This window comes from Peromyscus leucopus, chromosome 6, assembly GCF_004664715.2.
Source record: "Peromyscus leucopus breed LL Stock chromosome 6, UCI_PerLeu_2.1, whole genome shotgun sequence".
Lineage (NCBI taxonomy): Eukaryota > Metazoa > Chordata > Mammalia > Rodentia > Cricetidae > Peromyscus > Peromyscus leucopus.
Genome location: NC_051068.1, coordinates 1,130,389 through 1,146,856, shown reverse-complemented (window position 1 = coordinate 1,146,856; position 16,468 = coordinate 1,130,389).

Here is a 16,468-nt window from a genome sequence, read left to right as displayed (position 1 = left end):
CAATGCTGCCATTAGAAGAGGATTCTGCTCCATAATCTTATCTATGTTTCAGGGGGAAAAAAAAGAAAAAAAGAAAAAAAAAAAAAGGACTAACCATTTTTAAATTCCCTTCACATTTTTAAGAAGCAACTTGGGAAGCAAAGGACAAAGATAAATCAAACAGTCCTCCCCACCCACTTCTCAGCTAATTCAGAATGAATTGGATTTACACAAGCAAAGGGCTTAAGCAAAACCGTTCCCATGGTTACACAGAAGGCTTTCTAAATGTAGTGCTGGATGCAGGCAGCCAAAATGACTTGACTGTTTATGTTAAATATGAAGTCTATTCCCTATTGAAATTTAATGATCTACTCTCTGCATTTTAGCAGCTTGCACCCTGATAGAATTATCATTTTGAATACATTTGGAGAGATAAATTGCTTCAGCAATTGGCGAGTATTCACTCATATTTATTTGATCACATCAGTGATTCAGATGAAAGTGTTTCCCCTTTTGTATCATCAGAAATTTGGTCTACAAATTATCCTCATCTCTGGGCCCTCAAGTCCTTAATGGATTCTATTATCTTTTTGTAGGTTAGCTTGTGCCAGATGTTAGACCTAACACTTGGCAAGAGAGCTCAAGAAAAAAAAAAAAAGACTCTCCCCACACTCCTGCCTTCTTTTATAGAAGCAAGGCAGAATCAACAGTATTTTGGGGTACATTGGTCTTCAAATCTCCAACAGGTCTATCAGTTCAGATAGGGTACAGTATGCACTCCCACATCTCCTCTGGCTCCTCTGGTAGTTAAAAAGACAATCCCTGTGTTAAGGAAAGCCAGCTGGAATTTGGAGCTGGGAAAGATTTACTCTGCATGTTTTACCTGATGTATTAAAATTTGCTACATAAGGACATTCCTTGATGTCTCCTATTTGGAATTTCCCTTTCAGCAAAAGCAGGGGGGTGGGGGGAGCCATATCATGCCACTTGCTTGTATTCATTTAGTGCAGTTTAACTAATCTTATAGTTTTGAGAGTTGAAAAGAACAATGTGTATGGAAACAAACTACAGACTTCTGATACAAAAAAACTCTTGGCCCAGAAGTAGAGTTAGATAATAAAGAAAGTTATGTCGAGTATTTTTTTCTGTGCTGCCTGTGTTAAATCTGTTAAATCTGTGTTAAATCTGTGCTATTTCCGCCACTGTCAACTCAACTCAACTGCATCGTTCACATTCACAATCACTCCTTTGAAAGTCTCCACTGAGAAGTTTCTTCTCTGTTTGTTCTATAGAATCAAATTCCTTGCCTTCTTTCTCTTGCTCAAGGACCCCAAATCTATGGTGATATTTTATTTGTACTGAAATGTGATTTTATTTGTATGTTAATAAATAAAGTTGCCTGGGGGTCAAAGCTAATAGCAAGCCATCACAGAAGTTGGGTGGTGGTAGTGCACGCCTTTAATCCCAGCACTTGGTAGGCAGAGCTAGGTAGATCTCCGTGTGTTCAAGGATACAGCCAGCATTGGAGACACATGCCTTTAATCTCAATACCAACCATAGAAGACCTGGTGGTCTGTACAGACAGGCAGTGATGAGGCAGTCATGTGGTTGGGTTTACAACCAATGAGGAGGCAGAACAGAAAGTCTTTATAAAGACAAACACACAGGAAGTAGCTCTCTTTCAGAGAGGTAGAACCACCATGAGAGGAAGGGTAAGTTTTTAGCTCTTAGCTATTGCTCTGACCTCTTGGTTTTCTTCTTTGCATTGGTTTGGTGTTTGTAAGGAATAAGACAGTTAATTCTACACAAATCAGAAGTTATATCTGTATTTTTTTCTAATTTTACATTTTCTATGATGCCTAAATATGCACCTTGGGGAGCTAAATGTCATGAAATTCAAACTGCAACATATTTAAACTTTGAAACATAAATTTATCAGAACTTCTCTAGATTTTCCTTGTTAGAGAAAAAACCTTTTTTCTTATAAATAGCAAAGCTGACAACTTGAACATCCAGTAGTGATTTAATTATAATTTATCTCTTGAGATCAATGCATTTACAAACTTGGGAATTATCATCTGCATAAATTTATTTTTCACTTCTAAGTGAAATATATTTATCACATATTGATCTGCTTGTGAGATTAATATCCACATTCTAGTTCCCTCTTGGTGTCCTAGTTAGTCATTCTTAAAGTAACTCATTATGATCACTGTTTTTAATAATTTAAAAAAAAATCTTCATAGCTTTTTTCCCTATATATATATAGTCATTGAATGAGTAATACAAAATAAAACTTTGTATTTTCATTTTTGAAAACACGAAACTTTATGATTATATTTGCTTTATTTTAGATCTAGGGACCTAGTATCCAAAACACAACAGCTGATTGAATTCAGTGTCGTGTCTGGTTTATAGACTGTGTCCTCTCAGGGAGTAGGTTCCCAAAGAGATTCATGCCTTTGTAATGTTATTTCTAGTGTCCAAGTAGAGTTCAAAGGAATTTTATTCTGTCTTTTAAAATTCAAGTCATAAATAAGAAGAATTACACTCTCTAACATGGTTCAGCTAGAATATATGAAAAAGGAAATTCCTGACAGATAAGTACTTCAGCTTCTCGATTAAGAACAAATACATATGTGGTGGTATTGTGTTCCCCAAAATATTGTGTACTCTAATAAATTTATCTGGCGTCAGAGAACAGACAGCCACTAGATACAAAGGCTAGGAAATGGTGGCACTCACACCTTTAATCCTAGCATTCCAGAGATAGAAATCCCTCTGGATCTCTGTGAATTCAAGGCCACATTGGAAATAGCCAAGCATGGTGACACACGCCTTTAATCCCAGAAAGCCAGCCTTTAATCCCAGGGAGTGGTGGTAGAAAGCAAAAAGATATATAAGGCGTGAGGACCAGAAACTAGAAGATTTTGGCTGGTTAAGCATTCAGGTTTTTGAGCAGTAATTCAGCTGAGACCTATTCCGGATGAGGACTCAGAGGCCTCCAATCTGAGGAGACAAGACCAGCTGAGGATCCGGCGAGGTGAGATAGCTGTGGCTTGTTCTGTCTCTCTGATCTACCAGCATGGACCCCAATAACTTGCCTCGGGTTTGATTTTATTAATAAGAACTTTTAAGATTCATACTACATACATAAAATTTTATTTTCTTAGTTTTTGTAATTAATCCATAATCCTAATAGAATAAGGTCTGATTAATCTACATCAATAGCGTATAGTTTGGGGAATCACTTAGATTTCTCTGACAAGCCATTGGAAAGGGGACTTCTCATAATGATTAGCCTATGGTTATTGAGAGGTACGTTGTCAGTCCAAGTAGCTTAACTTTTATATATATATATATATATATATATATATATATATATATATATATATATAGTTTATTGGTGAAATTATTAAGGCCACTCCATGTAGTTAAAAGGGAAATTTATTTAGTGCTGTAACTTACAAATGAAGGGATAGGTAGGTTGCAGGGTCTGGGAAAGATGTAGCACAGTCTGGCAGTGTTCTCCGGAGAACTCTGCTCGGTTTACCTCCAGCATCCAGGGTCCAGAAATCAAGAGAGATGGATAGGTCTTGGTCTTCAGGGTCCTCTCTTGGCACCACCTTATAGGCATGACAGTTACTGAAGCCTCAATGGGGGTTGGAACTTCCAGATCAAGGTTGGAATGGTTACCCACTACATCTCCCCTTTTGTCTAAATAAGAAGGTTCTAACCTAATACAAGACTATATACAAGTAAAGGTTATCAAATATTGTCCAGGGGTAAAGAGGGTTAATGACCTATATAAGATGGAACTACAACCAATGCGAACAATATTAAGCAAGAAACACATACTAAAATCTAGAGAAGTCTAGAGCATAGGTAAATGGCATGTTACAAAGGTCATTCCAAAAGCTGTCCTATCCTAAAGAACCTGAATCTAATACTTAATATGTGGTATCTAAGATATTTTATATATACTAAGTTGTAACTATTACTGCTACTCTTCAATCCCATCAAAGACCTGAGAAGGAATATAATGGTACCTGAAAAATGGAAGATGGATGCAAGCAACTTTTGGAAATCTTGTAAGAGTAGACAGAGACAGCTGGCAACCTGGACAGTCACCTAATGTTTCTCAGCATTGTTGGTGCCTTCAAATTGGCTACAGGCCTAGAGTATCTGACAGACCATTTTCAGAAGCAGGAATTCTGAAAGACCATCTTATCCTGTCTTGGCAGTGTTCAGAAGTCACTTTTCCTGTTATCTGTAATTTTACTATGTAAAAGTTAAAACCTTCCTTTTTAAAAAAAAAAAGAAAAGGGGAAGTGCTGTGGGATGTTCTGTATGGCAAATGTGTTGCTCTGATTGGTTAGTAAATAAAATACTGATTGGCCAGTAGCCAGACAGGAAGTATAGGCAGGACTAACAGAGAGGAGAATTTAGGGAAGAGGAAGGCAGGGAAAGGACTGCAGCCACCGCCAGGACAAGGAAGATGTAAGGTTCCAGTAAGCCACGAGCCACATGGCAAAGTATAGATTAATAGAAATGGGCTGAATATAAGAGTAAGAGCTAGACAATGATAGGCCTGAGCTAATGGCCAAGCAGTTTAAATAATATAAGCATCTGTGTGTTTATTTTATAAGTGGGCTGTCAGACTGCTGGGGCTTGGCGGGACCTGGAGAGAAAACTCTCCAGCTACAATAGTGTATGTGTGTGTGAATGTATTTATATCTTGTATGTGTGTTTACATGCACATATGCTTGTATGTATTATGTATAATTATAGGTAAATAAAAATATTATGATTCCTTGAGACTTTATCAAACAGCCTCATTCTTCCTTCTTTTTCTATGTTGATCTCCCTCCCTAGATATAGACTTTCCCTATTTTTGCATTTCTCACTTCATATCTCCTGTATCCTGCTATTTTTATCTCATACTCATCTCCAACACAGTCCTATGGTCCCTTTATATGTTTATGGTTTCTCTATGTTGTGTACTAAAATCTGAAGAGTTGGAGCTGGGACCACAGATGAGAAAAAACATGTGGTGTTTTCTTTCAGGGTCTGGGTCACTTCACTCAATATAATCTTTTCCAGGTCTGCCCATTTGCTTACAATTTTCAGTTTCATTTTGCTTTTTACTGTACATATAACACACTTTCATTATCAATGTTAACAGGCATTTAGGTTGTTTCTAATTTCTGGGTATTGTCAATAGGGTAGAAATGAATATGGCATAGCATGTATCTGTGGAGTTTGATAACTAACTGGGTGATATGACAGATTTATTTTTGGCTTCAGGGTTTTTGTTTACTTTGTTTGTTCATCCAGTATTCTCTATATTGATTTCCAGAGTGGGTGCGCAACGTTGCATTCCCACCAACAGTGAATAAGGCCTCCTCTTAGTTTGCAAACCTCACCAGCATCTGCTGTCAGTTGTTTTGGTGATCTTAGTCATTCTGACTTGTGTGGAGGCCCACACAGATTTCCTCGTAAGATCTGAGGTTGCTCTATCCAGCAGAGCAGCATTAGAGGATTTCTTGACCACATGTGTGGCTTCTAGGTGATTGGAAGGGTCTATACTTGGTTGAGCTAGGGACAGGTCTTTTGCTCTACCCCTTGGCATTCCTACAAGTAGCCCTTTAGAAGAGATAGAAGGGGCCAGTGGATGAAGATCCAGGCCTTCCTGATGCTATCCTGTGTTTCTATCTGTTTCTCTCTCCTCTTTCCTTCTTCTACATCTCTTATCCCTCACTCCTCAAGAGTACCCTGGAGTAAAATGTGGGAGACAGTCTCCCAGCTGACCTTCCACAGACTTGGTAAGATGAATTCTCAGTTACCTTAATATGAATTTTCCTGATTGCTATGAATGGTAAATAGTTTTTGAGCTATTTCTTAGCTAGTTTAATTTCTTATATTGAGAACTCATTGTTTAGATCTCTAGTCTATTTTTAAAATTGGGTTTTTGACTGTTTATTAATTCTTTCTATATTCAGGATATTAATCCTCTGTCAGATGTATAGCTAGCAAAGATTTTCTCCCACTCTAGGAGTTTCTTCTTCACTTGGTTGATTGTTTCCTTAGCTGTCCAGAAGCTTTGGTTGCCTCTCAGACATTGAACGGTAACCTCCATTGCTAAAAGCATTGCATATTTATCACACAGGACTTTCAGATTATTCAAGTTTAATCTAACCTGAAAGCCAATTAGATTCCTATAGTCTGGCTTCTGTGCTTCCATAAAATACTATACAAGCTGCCAAGGAAGGAAAGAAATTAATAGTCTTTTCTAGCTGTAATATCTATAAACCATAACAATTCCAAGATAGCATTCCAAGACAGGCATAGAGTTATAGTAAGTAGCCCTCATGTTGCTGGACTTAAGATCCACTCAATAAGAGGGAAATCATGTCTGGCACTAGGAATCTAACCAGCTTCCTAGGACTAGTGACATCATGGACCTTAGAAAAAAATCTCCTACTGCTACTTTGCTAGACCATCATAATTCTTAGCTATATTCTAAATCTCATTATTATACTCACAGATAAGTGTGGCTACCATCCCTTACCAAAGAAGCCTCTCTTCACAGCAAATGGAGACCATCATAGAAAACTACAAATAGACACAATGCAAAGAGCAGCAGATCATGGCTATCATGTAGATAAAAGTTTCTATCCCACTCAGTCTCACAACCATTCAGTCCCAAATAAATACAGTCTTATTAATTATAAACTGTCTGGCTTATAACTAACTAGCTTAAATTAATCCATAACTATGCTTAAATTAATCCATAAATATGGCCTATATTTAGCCATGTGGCTTGGTACATTTTCTCAGTCCCACATTCTCATCTTAACTTCCTTTGTGTATGGCTGGCGACTCCATCTCTGCCTTTCCTCTTCCCAGACTTCTCCTCACCCCGTTACACCACCTATAATTTCTGCCTGTCTACTGGCAAATCAGCATTTTATTAAACCAATAGGAATGACAAATCTTTACAGTGTACAAGAGCATTATCTCACAGAAGTATCCTACCTTCAAATGGACTTAGTAGGTTATATTTATATATTTGTGAAAGCATACACACACACACACACACACACACACACACACACACACACACACCATTAATCAAGAAAAAAAGCTACCCATTTGAGAGTGGGGAATGTGGTAAACACTGAAGGGAGATTATCTGGAAGAACCAAGAAGGAAGAAAGAGAAAAAGGAAAGTAATGTAATTCTATTTTTAGTAAAAATGTAAAAAAGTTAAAAATACATAAATAAAATAAAATTTAAAACAAACAAAATAATTTTGAGACTGGGGGTAGATCAGTAGATGCAGTAGTTATCTGGCTTATGGGAAGTTTAAGATTTGATCCCATAATCCCAAACTAGTTCTGTATCAAGTTGAACTATATGCAAGCTACTTTTTTTTCAGAGGACAGGTCTTCACACAGGGCTCAGCTGCAAAAGCTGCAGAAGAAATTCTGTGAGGGTGGCTTGTTGCTAGAGTTTTCCGCCTTGCCCACAGTCAGGACAAATCTTTGTCACCCGCCAGTCCCACAGCCACTCAGACCCAACCAAGTAAACACAGAGACTTATATTGCTTACAAACTGTATGGCCGTGGCAGGCTTCTTGCTAACTGTGCTTATAGCTTAAATTAGTCCATTTCCATAAATCTATACCTTGCCACGTGGCTGGTGGCCTACCGGCATCTTCACATGTTGCTGGTCATGGCGGCATCTCGCAGTCAGTCCTTCTGCCTTCCTGTCCTTTTATTTCTCCTCTCTGTTAGTCCCGCCTATCCTTCCTGCCTAGCCACAGCCGATCAGGTTTTATTTATTGATCAATCAGAACAACTTGACATACAGACCATCCCCCAGCACAGCCAAGTGCAGACCATCTCAGACACCTGCACTCAGGCCCATGGTCCTAATCATCCTCTATGCGGACCTGCTGGGTAACGCCACAAAGAACCCAAGAAGGGCTCCCACAGGACATACAGAACATCCCACAGCAGTGGCTTGTATAAAAGATAGGTGCTAGGAATTTTGTAGAGAATGTGGCTTTGAGAGACAATCACAGAAAATATCTTACATTTGACATAATGGAATCAAGAACAGGAATGATGTGCCAAGTCCATCAGCTACATGATTGTGACTACAAGAGACAGATTGCATCTCAACCAAGTGCCAAAAGAACAGAGGTCTACAAAAATAAAGCTGTTTTTCCAAGACAAGATGAGCCATTTTTCTATTCTAAACTCACTATTTCAAATGCGAACAGAAGTGTTCATTTACACAGTAATGTGGAACCCCACACTTGTTCTTTTTATTCTTATTTTCTTACCATTTTTTTCTTTTCTTTTTTTTTTTTAAAGATTTTATTTATTTATTTATACAGTGAATGTTCAGCCTGCAGGACAGAAGAGGGCACCATATCTCATTGTAGATGGTTGTGAGCCACCATGTGGTTGCTAGGAATTGAACTCAGGACCTCTGGAAGAACAGCCCGTGCTCTTAACCTCTGAGCCATCTCTCCAGCCCTTTTCTTACCATTTTTAAGATGGAGAAAGAGTTTGAAGTTGGTGCTAGGGGGAAATTTTAGCAAGCAATGCCAGACAGATTTTACAATAATGACTATGTGATTTAGGAGATTAAATAATATATTTTAAAGAATGGAAACAGTTAATTTTCCAGGTCTGATTGCCAGAGTTCCCTAAAACAGTTTCAACAGGCATGAACTATGTTGGCTTTCCTGTTTGGTCTCACTCAGAATACACTCACCAGTACAGTTAGCTCCTATTATTTTTATTCTGTATCAAACACATTGTCATTATGCAATGACAATGGACAAGTGAACTACAGAAGAGTATTGCTGTGAACTCCTGACATGTGAAATGCTGTACTCTGTATCATGGCACTGCTAGCCAAAATTCCTGTGTTCAGTGCAGAGCTTGTTGTGGGAAGCATACACTGCTCCCATATTGCATTTTTGTCTAACAGATATTCTATAAAGGGTGATAAAAATGGAAGACTTTCTTGTTCTGTTCAAAAAGAAGGAATATGGAATATGATGGATTTAGTTTTCATAATATCACCTGATAGGCACATTGTTTAAGAATTGTGTGAGTGCTTGCTTATTATTTTTAGTGAAAAATATATTGAGATAGTAGACAACATAAGACAAAAATGAGAAAACAATTGCATATTTGTCTGAATTGTCAAGTATGCAAATTTACCTAAGATGTAATTAAAAATCCTCCAGGGTGGGTAGATAGGAAGAATAAAGAAAGAGTCTATCTCATATACATACTAGTGATTAATCAAGAAAGAATGGAATCAAAGTAAGATAAATCTTTCCACAAGGCAAAATTAAAGAAATAAGCAAGATCCCTATTCCTATTCCACACAGCAACACACAACAGTTAGGGGTATGCTGCTTGGAGACGCTTGCCTGAGTGCTGGGACAGGGACTAGGCATCAGTCCCTACAGAAAACAAGGAAGACGTTTATTTCTCAATGCTGTACAGAGGTGAATCCATGCGTAATTTGAAATTCTGAAAATTTAGAAAAATAATATGTTTGCAGTCACCCTTCATTGTTTGTAAAGGCATGGTACCAAATCCCCCTGCAAGTACCAAAATGTGCAGATGCTAGAGTCTCCATTATGAAATAATATATTGTCTCCAATCTACACACATCCTTTTGTATGCTTTAAATCATTTTTAGATTACATATGATACTTATTACTGGTGCCAAAACATTGGACAAGAGTTTCCATCTAAAACCTGTGGAAGCTTAAAAAAAAAAAAAGATTCTAAAAAGGAGCTAAAAACAACTTCCTAGTTGTCTCTCTCAGGCCAGCTGCAGCCTGAAGTTTTGAGCTACTCTATGGCAGATTAGTGGCCTGTGGGCTTGACCTGCAGCATGACAGATTGCTGCTGCAGTACACAGAGGCATCTCCAAGCTGCACTTTATGCTGCGTAGTGGATTTAGCCTTTGCTTGTACAGACAAAAAAAAAAAATAATAATCTGGGCTACACATTGCTTTGACAGAAGCATAGATCCACTGCCTCCCAGAGTCAGCAGACAGCATTGCTCCCAGAGTTAGTGGTGAATTAGCTCCACCATGTTGAAGAGCTGAGATGGGCAGAGTCAGCAGCCAAGGCTGCTGCTTCAGTACTAACCACTGAAAATTAAAGTAATAGATTCACAATAAGGCAGATTCAGATGGAATAAGAGTTTAAATGATTTATGATATGTGTAAAAAGGTACGTAGGCTTGGAAGAGAAAAAGTGAGTATAGACAGTTATATAAAGATATAGTTTTAAAAAATAAAGTTTTTAAAGAGACAGTAAAGGTAATATAAAAATAAGCTATGTGAAGATGGATATTACACAGAGAGTCTGGATTATATTGTCTTTGGGATTTTTAACTGCAGAGAGACATTTGATTGTAAAAACTGCTGAGTTAAATCAATATGTAGATTTTAAAGATATCTTGATTTCAAAATTTATGTCTAAGGATATGTTGCTTTGGAAAAGAGGTTCTGCTTTTGCTTCCAAAGAAGTTGAGACATGTGGGTTGCTTCCAGGCTCATATGGTTTGATCAGGGAAGACCTCTTGAGAGGTCTCCAGATGACCCATTATCCAAAATAAGCTTCAAGGCAACTGGCTCAGACAATGCAATATCACAGACTACTCCAGTCAGGACTTGACCATTATTCTTAATTTTCTCAGGATCCCCATAAGAATACCAACATCTACAACCAGCAGAAAATAGTATGAGAAGCTATACCCAAATTCCCAATATATTGTTTATAAACATTTATTTTTATTTAAAGGGGTTGATTATAAAGGCAATCTCTAAAGATTTTCTAAAGAAAAAAGGGGATAATATAAAATGTGATAGGATGAAAGAGTAGATTATTGAATCTGGTGTTTTTTTTTTTTTTTTTGTTTTTTTTTTTTTTTTTGGTTTTTCGAGACAGGGTTTCTCTGTGTAGTTTTGTGCCTTTCCTGGAACTCACTTGGTAGCCCAGGCTGGCCTCAAACTCACAGAGATCCGCCTGCCTCTGCTTCCCGAGTGCTGGGATTAAAGGCGTGCACCACAACCGCCCGACTGAATCTGCTTTTTAAAGAACAACTTATTTGAAATGTTTGACAATGCTATGGATTTTACTTTATTGATGCAAATTTAAAGTTAATTTTGTTATACTGTATGTATATTTATACTCCTGTTTAAAGTAATTTGTTTGTGCAACTCATTTGAAATTGTAGTGTATAATTGAGAAATACAGATTAATAATTATTCATCTATGATAATCAAACTTATAGTCATATAAGTTAAGTTTTCTAGGTATACATAGATATATTTCTTTAGGTAATATTCAAACACTTCAAAGACCTACAGAATATGGCATTTTAAACATTTTAAAAACTTAGACCTTGAAAGATCTCATAGGCGTTTTTTTAGGCCAGAAATGGTGAGCTTCCCCCAGGCCCAGTCTTGGCTCCTCTGTCCTTAAACTCCAGGTGCCAGCAAGCTCCCAGAACTGGTACTGCACCGTGACAAGGTCTTCCTCTTGCATAACCAGTGACTGTCAATGCCTGAAGCCCCTGCTGGAAGCCCCAGGCAGAAGTCAGGCCAGTTTGCTTTAACAGGCTGCTCCATAGAGCTGAGGAGGGAATGGTCTCTCTGTGTTTACTGGCTCATGTCCCTGTGGGATATGGAATCACAAGATCAGTCCTTCCAGAAAGACTATGGCCAATAAAATCCACAGGCAGGTAAAATAAAAACAAAACAAAACAAAAAAAAAAAAAAAAAAAAAAAAACTTAGACCTTGTGGACAATGAGACATATCTGCTCCTGGCAGCACTGATTTACTTCAAATAGAAAGATGGGCATCAGAGACACTCTATATAAAGTTTATCTTCTTCTTGGCAAAAATAGCCATTTGGGCAAGAAACTGTTCTTGCCTGAACTGCTTAACAAAATGTCGTATTGACTGGACATGCAGGACCCATAGGAAGGTGACCACTGAACTTTGCAAGGCGAGATTGTCCTTTAGATTCTTGCTTTGCAGAAGAAACTGCCAGACATTCTACAGGTCACAGAGAGAAGTGACTGAGGGACTCCAGCCCTATAGGCTAAAAAGTAAATGTCCCAACATTGCAGAAAAACATTGGGTAACTCTCCAGGTAGCCAGCTGTCTCTATAATTCTAGATTTATGGAAGTTGCTTATAAGGCATTTCCTATTTACTTAGGTATTACTATATCCTTCTGAGGTCATTGATGTAGTTGAAGACTAGATAGTTATAATTATGGTTTTCCTTGGTTATGATAAGAAAAAAAAGTATATATAAAACTTTAGACTCACAAATATAGGATAGATGATAAAATATTTTCTTTAATTTTGCCAAATACAAATAGACTAGTTATTATAACTATAATTCTTACTTGATAACTGTTTTGTTATATGTATTTTTACTATGTTGAAGTTAAAACCTTCCTTTTAAATAGAAAGAAAAGGGGAAATAATGGGTGATATTGCTCTGTATGCTGTGAATGTGTTGCTCTGAATGGTTGATAAATAAAATGCTGATTGGCCAGCAACCAGGCAAGAAGTATATGTGAGGTAAGCTGATAAGGAGAATTCTGGGAAGAAGAAGGCTGAATCCGGAGTTGCCAGCTAGACACAGAGGAAGCAAGATGTCAAGACAAAACTTAGAAAAGTTACCAAGCCATGTGGCTAAACATAAACAAGAATTATGGGTTAATTTAAATATATGACCTTGTCAGTAATAAGTTTGAGCTAATGGCCATACAGTTTGTAAATAACATAAGCCTCTGTATGTTTACTTGGGTCAGAGCAGCTGTGGGACTGACCAGTGAGAGAGATTTGTCCTGACCACAGGCCAGTGGGACACAGAAAAACTTTCAGCTACATATTACAATTAACATTTTATGTAAATACTGTTACACTGTATTGTTTAGGGACAATGACCTGAAAAACATTCATTCTGTTATGTATGTTCAGCACAATGCAGTAAAAGTTATTATCAAACTAGTTGTGGCTCCAAAGGGCTTAATACATACATTGAATGTAAAACGTCCCCTACAGGCTCAAGTGTTTGAACTCCTGGTTCCCACTGGTGATCCTGTTTGGAGAATTTGTGGAACCTTCACAAGATAAAGCCTTACTGGAAGAAGAAGGTCACCATTGGGAGGGATGCCTTTGGACACTATGGCCTAGCCCAGTTCCTATTCACACTGGTTCCTGAGGGCAGATGTAGTGTGAACAGGGCCTTCTTGCTCCTATTTCCGTGTTTTTCCTGCCGATTGAATCTATCTAGAGTCTCACCATTTTGTATAGCTCCTCCTTTTTGTGGAACTGTGACTGTTACAGTAACCACAGCAATTTGATTTCTAGAAGTAAATTAACTTGTTTGCCTTGACTGCCCTGGCCTCTAGGGAAGATGTTTATCCATCACCTAGCATTCTTTAATTGACTGCCCACTCATTACCCCTAGCAGTGGCCAACCTCAGGCCAAAAGGAACGTTCTCAACTTCCTTCTCTACCCCTCCCTTTCAGCCATATTGCTACCCCAGCTGGTAAGTGGATGATTCTTATGAAGACCGCCTCTGCAGTTTCCCCCAACACACACAAATGAGCCTGTTGTGTCTAAAGCCACTCCCCCCTTACCTGTTTTCTTCTCTTGGCCCTTTCCCCACAATGTTCTTTCTTGCCATGATGGAGTAACAAAGCAACTTGACTGTAAACCAGAATAAATGACTGTTCCTTTATATTGTTTATTATCAGCTATTTGGTCACAAGAAGAAGAAAAGCAACTACAGTGTGTACACACACACACATATATACAAACTTACATATATATATATATAAATATATACAAATACATATATGTTTTTGTTGTTGTTGCTTTGGTTCTTTTGTTTTGTTTTGTTTTGTTTTTTTTCAAGACAGGTTTTCTCTGTGTAGTTTTGGTGCCTATCCTGGATCTCACTCTGTAGACCAGGCTGGCCTCAAATTTGTAGAAATTCTCCTGGCTCTGCCTCCCGAATGCTGGAATTAAAGGAGTGCACCACTGCCACCCGGCAATACATGTTTATGTAATATACATAATGTTTAAAATGATATACTAGAATCTTAGTTAAATGGGGTCTTTACAACATTTGATCCTAAAAAATAGATACCCAATGCTGTAAATTAGCTCTTTCTGGTTGAACTATAGACGGCTGCATAATATTGTGGGCGTCTTACTACAACTGTGGTTTGATCTCCTACTTGAGCAGAGCATGGCTACATTCCATTATTCCATTCATTTGATGTTGCTGCAGCATTCTGAAGGCATTCTTCTGTAAAGTTTCTTCTGCTTTAGCACTTAGTCCTTGTGTGGTAAAGAGTCTTGGAGACATTAATATAGGAAAGGGTGATGTTGTTACCTCCTCATCTCAAAGTACTAGCTTCTCCACCCACGTTTGTGGATGCACTCATGCATATTGATCTTCTCTCAATCTCTTTTTTTTTCTCCCTTAAGGTTATGGCAGAATTTTGAAATCATTGGTCAGCATCAAGAAGCAGCTTAGACAGATGAGAACTGCAGTGTTCTCTGAAGAAAAGTAGCTATGCTGCAGTGGCAGCTAGCAATTTGATTAATTAGATCCCTTTAGATCTTGATTTTCTTTTCTTAGCTAAGTTATTTGGAACAATAAAAAATAGCTTTGTCCGTATAAAGCCTTTTTCTTTTCTTTTCTATCCTCTGGATGGGGGTGGTGACATCCATATCTTTGTAGCAGAGAGGTGGAAGCAAGAGCGTCTGGAGTTAGGTTAAGGTCATTCTCAACTACCTAGAGAGTTTGAGAACAGCCTAGGTTGTATGAGACCCTGTCCCTAAAACCAAACCAAAATAAAACAACAAACTTTATTTCATTATAATTTTATTTGCTTTTTTAAATGCAGTCTTTCTTCTACAGTACAGGCTGCTTTGAACTCAGAAACTCCCTATATCAGCCTTCAAAATGCTGGTACTATAGACAAATACCATCACACTTAGCTTATAAATATTTTTTAAAATATCTAAAACAATATTTTTGTTCTATACCCTATAATTTTAACAAGAAAACATTTATATTTAGAAATCAATAGTAATATGGTCAATTTGATATTTCTCATTTACATTCAAAACTTGTAAAAATTACATTTTTTAAAAAAAGTTTTCATGAAACACTGAAATTTTCAGACACTCTGACAGTACTTGAAGTATTTTACCATGAATGGTATTAAGAACAAGGATACCCTGCCATAGTGATGATGTCTTTATCAAAACTTTCAAAAATAACAAAAATAACTGAATAGTTTTCTTATCTTCTCCACATTTATTTAAATGTACCCTCTGTCTTCAAATTGACATTTATCTTTTCTTTTTGCCCCATCTTCACATAGGACCCTATCATAGTTTTCTAATCAATGCAGCTGTTATTCAGTGTAGCACATGTTGTTATGAACCACTTGCAAGCTGTCCTATTATGGCAGGTGTTCATTTGGGAGCACCTGATTGAGGAGATAACCACAGCAAGAATAAACTGTCAATAATTCCAAAACAAGTGGCAGTTTAACTTTTTGTTACTTTACACATAAACAGAGATATTTTGAATTAACATTGTATTTGTCTGAGACAATTTTAACTGGATACATTTATTTTTTTTTTAATCTGTTTTTCCGTGTGAGATGGGTTTTAGTTTCTTCTATAGATGGCAAAATAGCTAATGTGATTCTGGTCATTTATTAAGAAACTTGTGTTGATCTAAGGACTGAGTATTAGTTCATTTAACCTTCACCACAGACCCACCGAATAAAATTTTATAGACTAAGAGACTGGAACAATTAAGTATTTTGCCAAAGATTTCAGAATTATTAAGAGAAAAAAAAGATAGATGTAAGCTCAAGGGCCTGTCCCACACACTCAAATGCTTTGCAAGCTAGTGCTAGATGCAAGAATGGATTTCAAAGACACTTGACAATCCTGCCTAGCAGACATGTTGGTATCTGTCCCCTCAACCTTCCCAGGTGATAGATTTTCTAACACTCAGCTCTGGCCTTAAAGAAACTGAACTCTCCATGAGGAAGCTCTTTGAAATCTGAAGGCTCAGCATTAGAGAAGACACTGAGCAAGGTCAAGGCTGTTTCCCAACTGTAAAGCATCAGCAGGGGAAAGCTGGAATATTTCCAGCTCAGAGGAAGCCAACTTTTCACTGTGTACTGAATTATTCTCTTTGAAGTAAATTCCCAGAAATGAGACACACTCATATGTTTAACTGTAAAACACATCCCAAAGTCAACTGGAAATGCTTCAGGTTATGCACACCATTGAAGACTGGATTGCATGTCCTTCTATCCTTTTCTGTTAGAAAAGAGAATCACAAATTTTCCATAACTTCAGAGAATATAAATTATTCCA